Source organism: Panulirus ornatus, chromosome 19 (assembly GCF_036320965.1).
Source record: "Panulirus ornatus isolate Po-2019 chromosome 19, ASM3632096v1, whole genome shotgun sequence".
Lineage (NCBI taxonomy): Eukaryota > Metazoa > Arthropoda > Malacostraca > Decapoda > Palinuridae > Panulirus > Panulirus ornatus.
In genome coordinates this window covers 62,591,553-62,606,019 of record NC_092242.1, presented here as the reverse complement: position 1 = coordinate 62,606,019, position 14,467 = coordinate 62,591,553, and the positions used below count along the sequence as shown (strand labels likewise).

The following is a 14,467-nucleotide window of genomic DNA, read 5'->3' as shown; positions in this document are numbered from 1 at the left end:
TTCTCCCAACTCGACCCAACTAAGATTCGCCCAAGACGCAATTTTCTAACTTTGGGAGGTGCAAGTTTCCGATTGGCTCGGCGCTGGGGAGCTGGCTGCCTGCTGCTGCTCCTTGACAAGTTCGCGGGTATATTGCCTGCTCTATCATGTGCCCTCCCTCTCACGCCTTTATCAGCACGGACACGCTGCCCTCTCCACCTCCTCCCTCCTCCTCCTCCTCCTGCTTGAGAAAGGAAAGGGTGTGTTGGGTGAGGGGAAAATGCTTCAAATATATACATATATATATATATATATACGCAAAGCTACGGTTGGCTTTGGGCTGGCTGCCATGGGGTATGCGCCCCAAGAACAGATGGAAGGATAACATACAGGAAAATCTGGCCACATATAAAGCCAGACGACAACACACACCACGAGGGAAGATAACGTCCTCGAAAACCGGAGCCAGAGGGGGGCCGCTGTGTACCCTACCGGCACGTTAACATCTACCAAAGGGAACATGGAATAAGTTTTTTTTTTTTTTTTTTTTTTTTATACTTTGTCGCTGTCTCCCGCGTTTGCGAGGTAGCGCAAGGAAACAGACGAAAGAAATGGCCCAACCCCCCCCCCCCATACACATGTACATACACACGTCCACACACGCAAATATACATACCTACACAGCTTTCCATGGTTTACCCCAGACGCTTCACATGCCTTGATTCAATCCACTGACAGCACGTCAACCCCTGTATACCACATGACTCCAATTCACTCTATTCCTTGCCCTCCTTTCACCCTCCTGCATGTTCAGGCCCCGATCACACAAAATCTTTTTCACTCCATCTTTCCACCTCCAATTTGGTCTCCCTCTTCTCCTCGTTCCCTCCACCTCCGACACATATATCCTCTTGGTCAATCTCTCCTCACTCATTCTCTCCATGTGCCCAAACCATTTCAAAACACCCTCTTCTGCTCTCTCAACCACGCTCTTTTTATTTCCACACATCTCTCTTACCCTTACGTTACTTACTCGATCAAACCACCTCACACCACACATTGTCCTCAAACATCTCATTTCCAGCACATCCATCCTCCTGCGCACATCTCTATCCATAGCCCACGCCTCGCAACCATACAACATTGTTGGAACCACTATTCCCTCAAACATACCCATTTTCGCTTTCCGAGATAATGTTCTCGACTTCCACACATTTTTCAAGGCTCCCAAAATTTTCGCCCCCTCCCCCACCCTATGATCCACTTCCGCTTCCATGGTTCCATCCGCTGACAGATCCACTCCCAGATATCTAAAACACTTCACTTCCTCCAGTTTTTCTCCATTCAAACTCACCTCCCAATTGACTTGACCCTCACCCCTACTGTACCTAATAACCTTGCTCTTATTCACATTTACTCTCAACTTTCTTCTTCCACACACTTTACCAAACTCAGTCACCAGCTTCTGCAGTTTCTCACATGAATCAGCCACCAGCGCTGTATCATCAGCGAACAACAACTGACTCACTTCCCAAGCTCTCTCATCCCCAACAGACTTCATACTTGCCCCTCTTTCCAGGACTCTTGCATTTACCTCCCTTACAACCCCATCCATAAACAAATTAAACAACCATGGAGACATCACACACCCCTGCCGCAAACCTACATTCACTGAGAACCAATCACTTTCCTCTCTTCCTACACGTACACATGCCTTACATCCTCGATAAAAACTTTTCACTGCTTCTAACAACTTGTCTCCCACACCATATATTCTTAATACCTTCCACAGAGCATCTCTATCAACTCTATCATATGCCTTCTCCAGATCCATAAATGCTACATACAAATCCATTTGCTTTTCTAAGTATTTCTCACATACATTCTTCAAAGCAAACACCTGATCCACACATCCTCTACCACTTCTGAAACCGCACTGCTCTTCCCCAATCTGATGCTCTGTACATGCCTTCACCCTCTCGATCAATACCCTCCCATATAATTTACCAGGAATACTCAACAAACTTATACCTCTGTAATTTGAGCACTCACTCTTATCCCCTTTGCCTTTGTACAATGGCACTATGCACGCATTCCGCCAATCCTCAGGCACCTCACCATGAGTCATACATACATTAAATAACCTTACCAACCAGTCAACAATACAGTCACCCCCTTTTTTAATAAATTCCACTGCAATACCATCCATAAGTATATATATATATATATATATATATATATATATATATATATATATATATATATATATATATATACATATAATGAGTAAATACCTCCATCCTCATCATGATGGAAGAAGATATAGGATCCCAAAGCGTATGTATGAGGCAGGCACTATGTCCACTCTCCTTCCTCCCCCTCGTCTGTATCGTAATGATTACCTCTCCCCCAAACAATGACGGGTCCGCCCCGCTACCTCACGACACACTGACGCTCTCTCGCTCTCTCTCTCAACGTTCGTGGCTCCAGTACGTCACACGAATCGTAGCAATGGTTCTTACTGGAAATAATCCTTGCATTAGTACTGGAGGACGCTCCTGACGACCTACCTCCTCCGACACACACACACACGAGCTCCATCCCCAAGAAGCGGCGTCCGGGTCTCCAACCGTCGTTGGGAGACATTAGCGGCGCGACAGTCTGGCCGGACGATCAAACTTCAATAAGGAGGAAGAAAGCGCACGCGGGGAGAGATCGTAGATCAACGACGACGACGACGCCGCCACCACCACCACCTGGCGACCAGCGGTGGCATCACCGGAGGATACACTCCCTCACTCCCTTACCGGAAACCTCCAGTGTGTAAAGCTGCAGTGCCGTACACTTTACAGTAAACCCTGGGGGGGATGTAAATCATACACAACAAGACGTGGCTCACGGATCACTGTCTGTGTTTACCTCCCCTGACCCAGGACACCTGTTCGTGCTACTAGCACCGTAGGTCTCCTGAAGTGGGGGGGGAAACGCCCACACACTACGGGAGGAATGGAAGTGGATACCGAGGTCTCGGTATATAATCCACAACCACACGCCCAAATCCCCCTCCATCTATAAACTGTACCCGTCCGTCGCCCTACGGTTAAAGGTGCGATGTGAAGTACAAAGGTTTTAGAAAGCGGCGGTGTGATTAGGTCCCTACAGTACGGTGAGTTGGCCACTCCCGCGGGTTAAAGTTGTTCCGACATAACGAAACACAGCGAGTCATGGCTATGCGCTTCCCTTCGTCTCTCTCTCTCTCTCTCTCTCTCTCTCTCTCTCTCTCTCTCTCTCTCTCTCTCTCTCTCTCTCGTGGTGTCGTGGTTGACGTCAATGGATATGATCCACGCACGGGGCGCCGACAGGTTTCGAGTTCTGGAAGCTGTGTCGCCGCCCGCGTGGCCACAACCAACCCCAGCTCTTCGTCCCTCCCTCGCAGACCGTCGATGAATGGATACCTGGCTTAGTTTGGGGTGTGTGTGTGTGTGTGTGTGTGTGTGTGTGTGTGTGTGTGTGTGTGTGTGTGTGTGGTGTGTGTGTGTGTATGTGTCGGTACTACGCAAACACGTTATTACAGACAGGTATTTGCAGCCACTCCATCAACCCCAACGACACCACATCAACAGACGGATATGAACGAGGAGGATGAAGGAGAGGGGGACGGTCACCGGCGTTGCGTAACCTGGACTACGCTCTGCGTCTGACAGTACCGACGCCATAAACAAAACAAAACAAAAAAAAAATCAACAGAAATCGCGTCACCGCTAGCTGGGCAGACGCGTCCACACGCACTGAACGAGGAATTCTCAAGTGCTCGGGCAGGCGCGGTCCAGAACGGCCCTGAGAGAGTGGGAGAGGCGTGACCTCACTCCAGTATTATATAAAGACAAGGACACCAGTGCGTGCCATGTGCCAATGACAAGGTCACGAAACAATTACCATTCCATCTCGGTTTATTACCCAACGACCATTCTTAGTCTACGCTTTGCTTCTTTCCATTTGCAAGCAAGGTACCCTTATATGACACCCCAAGCTTTCGTTCACTATATATATATATATATATATATATATATATATATATATATATATATACACTCAAACACACACAAAGAGCAGGAAAAGCTGGCCAGATTTACCTAAGAAATGAGGAGTTCCGGAGGGCTGGGGCGAGTGGCCCAGTATGTTTTCCTTGCCAAACACTTCACTCGTCCATCACACATCTCATCCAGTGTTGTTGTCAGACGAGCCAACAGCAAGCTGGAGGCGCATTTAGCCAGCAGCTCCGCATGTTGGCTCAGCTATCAGGCCAAGTGAATCACTCGCCCTCTTATCCCCCCCCCCCCTCTCCTCTCCATCCATCCATCCTCTACAGGAAATGAAATCACGGCAATGCGAAAGAGGATAAGAATACCCTCGGACGAGTGTGCCTTGGACGAAATGGCATGCGATGCCATCCAAAAGCGTGAGGAGAGAGAGAGAGAGAGAGAGAGAGAGAGAGAGAGAGAGAGAGAGAGAGAGAGAGAGAGAGAGAGAGAGTGGAATGTGTGCAAGAGCGGCTGAAGACTGCGGTGAGCAGATCAGGGATAATGAAATCCGCTACCTCCATCTGCAGTGATAGTTTATCCCGGAAAATCAATGGGGTTTTTTTTAGGGGCAATATCTGGGGAGCAACATTCTCCCGGCCATACCATCAACCCCCGGAGAACGTAGAGCCGCCCTGGCCCGTCCTCGATCTAATAAGAAAACACAAAGCTGGGGAGCCCAAGTAGAGGGAAAACGTTAAATAGTGTTAAACACAAATAATGCCTGGGAAGGGAGGCCAGACGGACAGTCAGTCTGCTATACAACAGAGTCTCCAGACCAAGTGGGTGTCTACTTGATGGCGGTGGTAGCTTGGGTTGGGGGTTCGGGGTTACAACAAGGCGTGGTTCCCACCCTCTCGCATGGCGTGGGTAGGCGCCACGCCTCCCATGTGGCGTGCTCCACCCATGCCAGCTTTCCTTTGCTGCCTCCCCATACAAGCCCGAAGCTCCCATCACCGACCGACAGCCCCGCCGGCGCGCGCCCCACCCCTTCCCTGTATTCTCCCCATGCCCTGAGGTCTGTTCTCCTTGCAGAATGAACTCCCTACCCTCATTACCCCACCTCCCAAATACAAACCCATGGACCCACATCACCTGTGCTATCTATCACGGCCTCCTGCGACTACTATCCTTATCTATCCATACCAAACACCATCCCTATCCTTACCTCCTAGGCACATCCTCTACCCATCCCCTAATCTCAAGCACTATCCCTTTCCTCGTCTCTTGGCGCACATCATCTATCCAGCCCGTAGCCTCCTCACGAACCAACCCTATTCCCTAACCCCTAGCGTACCACCTCTATCCTCGTGGCCTCAACCAACCCCAGACCCGTCGTGGCCACCAGTCCCACCATCAAAGGCGACGTACACTCAACCCTAACCCCCCCTTCCCACCAATGCAAACATTGACCATTCCTAATACTTCCCAACCTCCCTCCCTCCCTCCAACCATCGTCCACACCAGCAGCCCGCCGGTAATCCCCCATCCCCAACACTAGTACTCCCCAATTACCCCCTTAACCCCCCCTCCCCACATTAGCACCGCCCCCCCTCCTCCCTACTGAACACGTCATCAGGAACAGCTTGTTGGGGGAAGAGTCGGGGGGGTGGGGTGGGGGGAGGAGGAGGACCTCATTCACAACCCCACGCCGGTACTGGACACTGTGACACACAATCATCACCATCAATCAATACCTCCTCTCGGTCTCCCCTTAAAACACCCTTTACCCCGGACCTCCTCCCATTACACCTCCTCCTCCACCACCCCCCCCTCACCCTCGCAATTAACCCCCCCCCCCATCCCACCCCACCAACCTCACCACACGGCTCCCACAAGATACAGGCCAAATCCCACAAATGAAAAACACTAAGCCGCTCTTCACCTATATATCTATAACATCAAAAATACATCCAATCCCACTCATCTGCGAGTCAAATTTTCCAAATCCCTTGCCAAGGATTCCAGGAATTATCTGCTCTCGCTGCGAGAGGTGATGGCGTAAAAACTCACCTACACAAATAAATTAGAATATATGAATATGATGAATCCTTCCCTGTTTTCTCTGTATCTTGCGTGTATGCGTCTCCTGTAATCCCTGTATTCCATTATAAAAGTTTAACTCTAATGAAAAATGTTTCTGGTATACATACACGCATATATATATATATATATATATATATATATATATATATATATATATATATATATATATATATATATATATATATATATATATTCACTGCTAAAAGGGGAATATGAATACCGTAACCCACGTATCTCCTACGTATAGCAGGCGACGAAGCTGAGGCTGGCAATTCCCTCCCTCTTGTACTGTTACCTTGCAAATGAAAGGGAAGACGTTATATATTTCTTTTTAATCTGTCCTTCCCAACAGGTGACCTCGTCACGGACCATCAGGTCTTGTGTTACCTGGCCCTCCTCCTCCTCCCATCGTGAAGCTCTTCCGTAACGAAGAGAAGTGTAAAGAGAATATTAAGCAAGTTAAAAGCCATCCTTTACAACCCGGAACATTAAGCTTCATCTACAAGGGCCATTAGGCAAGGCACCAGTGTGTCAAAAACTTCAGATTTCTGAATGTAATTACGGCATCCCGAAGTGTATTACCGGTCTTTGAAGTTATTAAGACAATGCTGCCGTGCGTCTGTCACACATGATGCCGCTTTTTTTTCGAGGTATGATATGTATATATACATGTACGAATATACATGTGTATGTGGGGTGGGTTGGGCCATTCTTTCGTCTGTTTCCTTGCGCTACCTCGCTAACGCGGGAGACAGCGACGAAGTATGATAAATAAATAAATAAATAAATAAATAAATAAAGAGAGAGAGAGAGAGAGAGAGAGAGAGAGAGAGAGAGAGAGAGAGAGAGAGAGAGAGAGAGAGAGAGTATCCACGAGTACGTGCCAGAAAGAAACAATTCCTTTCTGACATTTTACCAAAACATATCAGGAAATACATGCATCCCCATTTCAGATATTTCAATAAGTCCCCTACGAAAACGTGTGTTAATTCGCTCTCAGTATATTTCACTAAATATCCACAACAAAATGCGTTCCCATTCGTTCCTAAATATACCTAATAAACTCCTGTGCAAAACTTCTAACAAAAAAAAAAAATGTGTCGTCGTGTTCAGAGAATGACTCGACACGCGCCTAACAAACTATCAAATCTAATCAGTATTTTTCTAACCATTCAAAAAACGTCCAGTCAAATTTCCTAACAAAACCGCACCACGTCTTTAACAAACCATCTGAAACACCACCTTGAAGGCATGTTCTAACGAAACGTCCCCCGTTTCACCAGTCTCTCACGCTGCCTCCCGAGTAACATAAAGAGTTTCAAACATCCTGGCGAAACTTCCTCCAGTTTCGCCCTCTAATTCGCGTCCCGCATCGAGAGCAAAACCCATTCTCTGAAACGTGTGTCCTGGCGAAACTTCTCTTTTAAAGTTTCGCCACCGATTCTCGTGCCGTTTCGAGACCAATACCCATTCTCTGAAACGCCTTTTGGCTAAACTTCCTCTTTCCAGTTTCACTGCTGCCAGTCGTGTCACTGCGTGGACTGTGTGGCCCAGGTGGAGCTGCTCGCAGTGACACAATGCATCCGCGGAGAAAGCCTTCCCTCTCGACCTTCCCTCCCTCCCACACACAAGTTGCACCAATACTCCTTCTATAATACCAGGCAGTTCTTCTCAAAGGCCAGCTGCCCGGGTTCAGACAACGGCCTGGGTCCTTTGTCATATTTTTTTCTGAGGTGATTCTGGTGCTGGCGATCTGCTGGCGTCTTCTGGTCCCTGGGTTTCTCTTGAAGGGAAAACACACACACAGGCTCAGCAACGGGGAGACCTTCGCATCCTCTTGCATTCACACCCCTCCAATACAGTCATTTACTCCCTCCTACAGTAGACATTTATCCCCTCCCACTGTAGATCTTTACCCCCCTCCCATTGGAGAGACATTTATCCCCCCCCCTTCCCACTGTAGACAAATTACCCCCTCCCACTGCAGACATCCACCCCCTCCCATCGTAAAAATATCTAACAACTTCTGATAATTTCCTAAGCAAAAAAGAAAAAGGCTGAATTGCTCTGTCGCAGAAGAGAACCTAATAATTCAAATCAAATAAAAAAAAAATATATGTATATATATATATATATATATATATATATATATATATATATATATATATATATATATATATATATATAAAAGCTTTACATGTACGCTTGAACTTGTAAATTCAAACATGTCATTTTTCCCACAGCTGCCCACCAACACTCCTACCAACTCACAAACTGCAGCGGGGAAAAAGAGGAAGAGGAAAAAAACTTTTACGGACACTGTGTATGAGATCAGTAATTACATCAAAGCATTAATGCCAGTATATTATTAATCTCTCTCTCTCTCTCTCTCTCTCTCTCTCTCTCTCTCTCTCTCTCTCTCTCTCTCTCTCTCTCTCTCTCATGTATGTATATATTTATATATATATATATATATATATATATATATATATATATATATATATATATATATATATATATATATATATACAAAAAGTTCACGTCCTGGTTATGACACAATTATACTCCTATCAATCCTGTAATTCCTTGCAAAAGTAATCAATTACATTTTTTTTTTCTTCTGTAATGTTTTACCTTCAAGTATTTCAATGGAAATTCCCTGCTCCATGGAGAAAATGTGTGTGTGTGTGTGTGTGTGTGTGTGTGTGTGTGTGTGTGTGTGTGTGTGTGTGTGTGTGTGTATGTACTACTTTATTCACACAAAATCCCGTGAAAGTATTCAGTGGGACTTGTAACTACAGTCTTACAAGCACAATACAATACGCTGACCAATGCAGCATCCACTACAGCTGGAGTGGGAGTGGGTACAAACATAGCACTAAATTAGATTAGAAGACTTGTTCTCCCAATACAGTGTGATACCACAGCAGCTCTCCTAATCCAGTTCTTACCTTACTACAGTAGAGTAAAACAGTTCCTCCCAGTACAATGTGGAAATACACCTTAATCTTCAGTACTAAAGGGTAGTAATACACTCCCCCACTACAGTAAGGCAGTATACTCCCCCACTACAGTAAGGCTGTATACTCCCCCACTACAGTAAGGCAGTATACTCCCCCACTACAGTAAGGCTGTATACTCCCCCACTACAGTAAGGCAGTATACTCCCCCACTACAGTAAGGCAGTATACTCCCCCACTACAGTAAGGCAGTATACTCCCCCACTACAGTAAGGCAGTATACTCCCCCACTACAGTAAGGCAGTATACTCCCCCACTACAGTAAGGCAGTATACTCCCCCACTACAGTAAGGCAGTATACTCCCCCACTACAGTAAGGCAGTATACTCCCCCACTACAGTAAGGCAGTATACTCTCCCACTATAGTAAGGCAGTATACTCCCCCACTACAATAAGGCAGTATACTCCCCCACTACAGTAAGGCAGTATACTCCCCCACTACAGTAAGGTTGTATACTCCCCCACTACAGTAAGGCAGTATACTCCCCCACTACAGTAAGGCAGTATACACCTCCACTACAGTAAGGCAGTATACTCCCCCACTACAGTAAAAGGCAGTATACTCCCCCACTACAGTAAGGCTGTATACTCTCCCACTACAGTAAGGCAGTATACTCCCACACTACAGTAAGGCAGTATACTTCCCCACTACAGTAAGGCAGTATACTCCCCCACTACAGTAAGGCAGTATACTCCCCCACTACAATAAGGCTGTATACTCCCCCACTACAGTAAGGCAGTACAATTGAATGGTGAGTAGCGAGGCGTAATGGCGGGCCAGGTGACAGCCCGAGATCGATATATTGCTGGGTCAGCAGGCCGCAGCACCCGCCGGAGGGGGCCTACGTGGCTCCGGACCCCCATCAGCTGGCCCGAGAAGAGGAAGGGGTAGGGGGGATCCTTCGGGGCTCCGCACCCCCATCAGCTGGTCCGAGAAGGGGAAGGGATGAGGGGGGGATCCTTTGAGGCACCAGACCACCCCACCAACAGCTGGGTCGGGGAGGGAAGGAGCCGGGTATCTCTTTGGGGGCTCCGGAACCTGATCAGCTGTTCGTCAATTGTTCTTTCTCCTTTTGACGTGTGTGCGTGCGTGTGTGTGTGTGTGTGTGTGTGTGTGTGTGTGTGTGTGTGTGTGTGTGTGTGTCTATTTCAGTGCAGTGGCTATTTTTGCAATTCGGGGAGGGAGGTGTACACTCGTGAGGCCCTGGGCTTCTTATCAGTAAATTTTTTTTTTCCGGTCCTGCGGTTCCTTGGGTCTGCCAGCAGCTGGGGGTGGTATGTATATATCAACGTGTTCTTGCTTCAGCTTGTTCCACGAAGCCGTAACTCTCACTTGAAGACGTTCCTCTCAAACGAATCCTACGTGCTCCTCCCGTCCATCTTCCAGCTGTCTCACTCTCCTGCACTCACTTCTGCCATCAGGGAACTGCTCTACATTTCTACGATTACGGAACTGGTCTACTCTCCTACTGCCACATAACTGTTCTACTCTCCTACTACCACATAACTGTTCTACTCTCCTACTACCACATAACTGTTCTACTCTCCTACTACCACACAACTGTTCTACTCTCCTACTACCACATAACTGTTCTACTCTCCTACTACCACAGAACTGTTCTACTCTTCTACTATAACATAACTGTTCTCCTCTCCCTCCACATACCTGTCCTACTCTACTCCCACAACAGACCTGTTCTACTCTTCTACTCAGACAGAACTGTTCTGTTCTTCTACGACGACAGGAGTGTTCTACTCTTCCACTACCATTTCGGTGTTCTAATACTACAAGAGAAGTGTTCCGCCCTTGTGCTACAACAGGACGGTTCGTTTTGATCTCTTTAAGAAATACAATATACAGTCATCATATCTTACTCCTCTTCCTCTTTCTTCTAGCACATAAATCGAGCGCTTCCCTCTCCTTCTCTATACCTCCTCCTCCGACCTGCGATCTGGTACAGTTCTCGCAACAAATTTTTTTTATATTCAGCCTTTCTGAATGACTCTGCAGTTGAAGCGACCAAACTGTTGCATCAGCTCCCACCTTACAGGTTGAGAAGACAAAGACTGTCCTGGTATGTGCTCTGTGTTCCTTACCAATCAGGTCGCTGTCCGTCTTATCTGAGCGGCCCTCATGTCACAGCCAATCGGACGTCCAGCTTCATTTATCAATCTTCTGTGAGGTACAATGCAATATCAAAGGTCTTCTGGCATCCCCCCCCCTCTGCGTATACACTCCGACTATCCATCACTAGCAGGGTCGTCACACGCCGTCTACCAGATGGGCAGCTTGTGGCAGTCAAGTCCGGCTCTACCAGATTCTCGTTATTCAATCCAGTATCTTCCAGGTCAAGCTTGTTAGCAATACTGGCCAACAATTCAAAGCCAGGTCTCCGTCACATTCTTTTTTCTCATTTTTTTTTTTCAATATCATTAGGAGGCTGCTTCGCTTTCATTCCGTTCGGTTATGTCCCTCATCCCGGCTTGCCAGGGTTTTCCAGGAAACCCCCAAGAGCGAATGGCGAGATGCCATCTGGTTGCTGGATCCAGTCTGAGCGGGTTCTCCTTTCATCATGACCCTCCCCCACTTCTACTGGACTTGCTTCAGTATTTTCTCAAAAGTCATCTTACCATCTCCCTTCCCTGCCTGGCAGAACTGATACCTCTGGGTCTCCTGAGTGTAAATACTCTTAACACTTGGTGTTCAACTCTTTCTAACATAGTTATGATCCCATCTGTATGGTATTGTCTCCTCCTTTACTGCCAGCCTGTCCGTTAGAAAAAAAAAAAAAAAGTTTTGTCAAATGGTGTTCTGAGCTCCGATTCATCATCGACTGTGTTTCTTTCACGCCTCACTTGTTCCTACCTCCGCGTCCAGTCACTGCTGCTCCTTCCGTGTCTTGAAAAGGCAGCCTAACTTCCATGTCTCATACATCTCTTGTCATCGTCTCTCTCTCTCTCTCTCTCTCTCTCTCTCTCTCTCTCTCTCTCTCTCTCTCTCTCTGGATGGGTGGGTGGGTGTGAGTGAGAGGGAGGCCACACTATCCATCTATCCTCCCTACGGGCGCGACATCTGACTCACAAAAATTTAGACCATCCTTCACGTCTGACTCACCATCCCATTCCCCTTCCACTCCCGGGACGACAGGCCGGGGAGGAGGAGAGGAGGGTGGCGGCGGCTGGCTGGCTGGTGGCTGGTGGCTTTCCCGTGATGCAGCACCGTCAACACTCACTCCACGCCACCACCACAGTCCACTCCACCACACTCCACACCACCACCACTCCACTTCGCCACACTCCACACCACCATTCCACCCGCCATTATAACCTCAGTGAGCAATTCCGATAAACGTAAACCTTCCTGAGAGAAAATAAAACAAGAGACAGCTCAGGAGACATTAATTACGGTCGACACTGCGGTGGGTGATGGTGGCGGGGGGGCGGCGGATGTACGAAGGCGTCCTGCTCTTTGCATAATCCCAGTCAAGACTCCCTCGGGACTTGAGGGAGCGCTCAGCCAGCCAAGGACCCACCGCACTGGAGATGAGAGAGACGGGAGGATACAACACCAGCGGCCTGCCTCTCCCACCCACCTCAGCCTACATCCCCCTGGCCTCCACACACCTTGGCCAAGATGTCTTGACCCTCCTCCCACAGCGGCCCGCACCTTGGCCAAGATATCTTGACCCTCCTCCCACAGCGGCCCGCACCCTGGCCAAGATGTCTCAAGAGCGATTTAGGGCCGCTGCTGCTACTGACGATGAGTCTGATGCTACTGCTTCAGGTAACAATCTGGAACAGCAAGACTCCTTCAAGGTAACAGGCTGAAATGGTGACGCTTCTTCAGGTGAAAGTCAGGGGCACTATGGCTCCTTCAGGTAACACTTAAAGGCACTACTACATCACTTCCAGGTAACAGTCTGGAGCACTAAGTCTCCTCCGGATGACGGTCGCTAGTACTAAGGCTCCTTCAAGTAACAATAGAGCACTCAGTCTACTTCGTGTAACAATGCTGATGACGATCAAGCACGTCCAACAAAACAGCAACAGCCAATAATGTAAGTCACACCACTAACTAACACGCAAGCTACTTCACTGCTCACCCCCTGCACTGAACTAAGTATAGCAACTACTGCATTTCCTATATCCTTTCAGACTAGTGGGAAACACATGGCACTTTTAATACACAGACAACTACGTAAAGTAATACTTAAAGCACTACTCACTCTACTGTCCTTTCTATTTCTCCTCGGACCAGCGGTAAGGCAAGTAACACGTCCAATATACACAAGCAATGCACTATCCACTTTCCCCTCACACCAGCAGTCGCACCCCAGGGTAACCATACAGCTGCGGAACACCAGACACACGAACCAAAAGTCCCAGTAGTGAGGTGCCTCAAGCTCCACCTCCTCCGCCCATTCACAAATCGCATGGGATTGCGGAACCCTGAAGTGGATTAGGGCGTTCGAGGGTGCACAAGGCCAACGTTTGTTCTTCCGGCAGATGGTGTGAGTGCCTTGGTGTACTCCTGGACACCTGGGTGATCCATTACTTTAAATTCTTATTCCATATTTCCACCGTCTTCTTGTTCACCGCAACCTCAAGACACCTGCAACGAAATCCCTCCGAAGAACCCTCCAACAAAATTCTTCCAAAATCTTCCACTTAGGAGAAAAAAAAAAAAAATCCTTTCATTCATCAATCGTAAAAACCCCTTCAAGAAATCCCCTCCCAAAAATCAACCCCTAAAACCCATACGTCCTAAAAAAAACCCAAGAAACCCCTTCCGAAAAAAAAAAACCTTCCTCACTCCAGTCAACAAAAATCATCCTAAAATCATCCTAAAATCTTGAACTGCAAAACCCCGTCCCTGCAGCCAGCAATCAAGGAAAGATACCCACGTCTGTGGTATCTCCAGCCGCCAGGAACCCGGATATGATCAGTGCTCCAGGACCGAGAAATCCAGACTGCCTCACGATAATGCTTGGGTTACCCAGGACTCAGGGGAGACCGTGAGAGTCATGGCCAGTCACACTAATATATATATATATATATATATATATATATATATATATATATATATATATATATATATATATATATATGGGAATATCTCTCTTCGTTGTATATCAACTGACTGTTATATTTCTTTCCTGTATCTCCCCTAGAGATGTGATCATTACACGAAAGTGCAGTTGGGGACTTATCGTGTTTCATTTCCCCTGTGGTAAGGACGGAATACTGTGTGTGTGTGTGTGTGTGTGTGTGTGTGTGTGTGTTGCTGTAAACACACAAAGGAGGACGATACATCTTTATAAATGGAAAGACCCTTCGCCCAAT

The 14,467-nt window shown here is 47.5% G+C and overlaps 1 protein-coding gene across 23 annotated transcripts in view; it reads right to left on the bottom strand.

Annotated features, from left to right (window-relative positions):
- The window catches only part of LOC139755581 (uncharacterized), an 887,125-nt gene that overhangs the window by 852,716 nt on the left and 19,942 nt on the right, over nt 1–14,467 (bottom strand). The gene's annotated exons all lie outside the window — the stretch shown is intronic.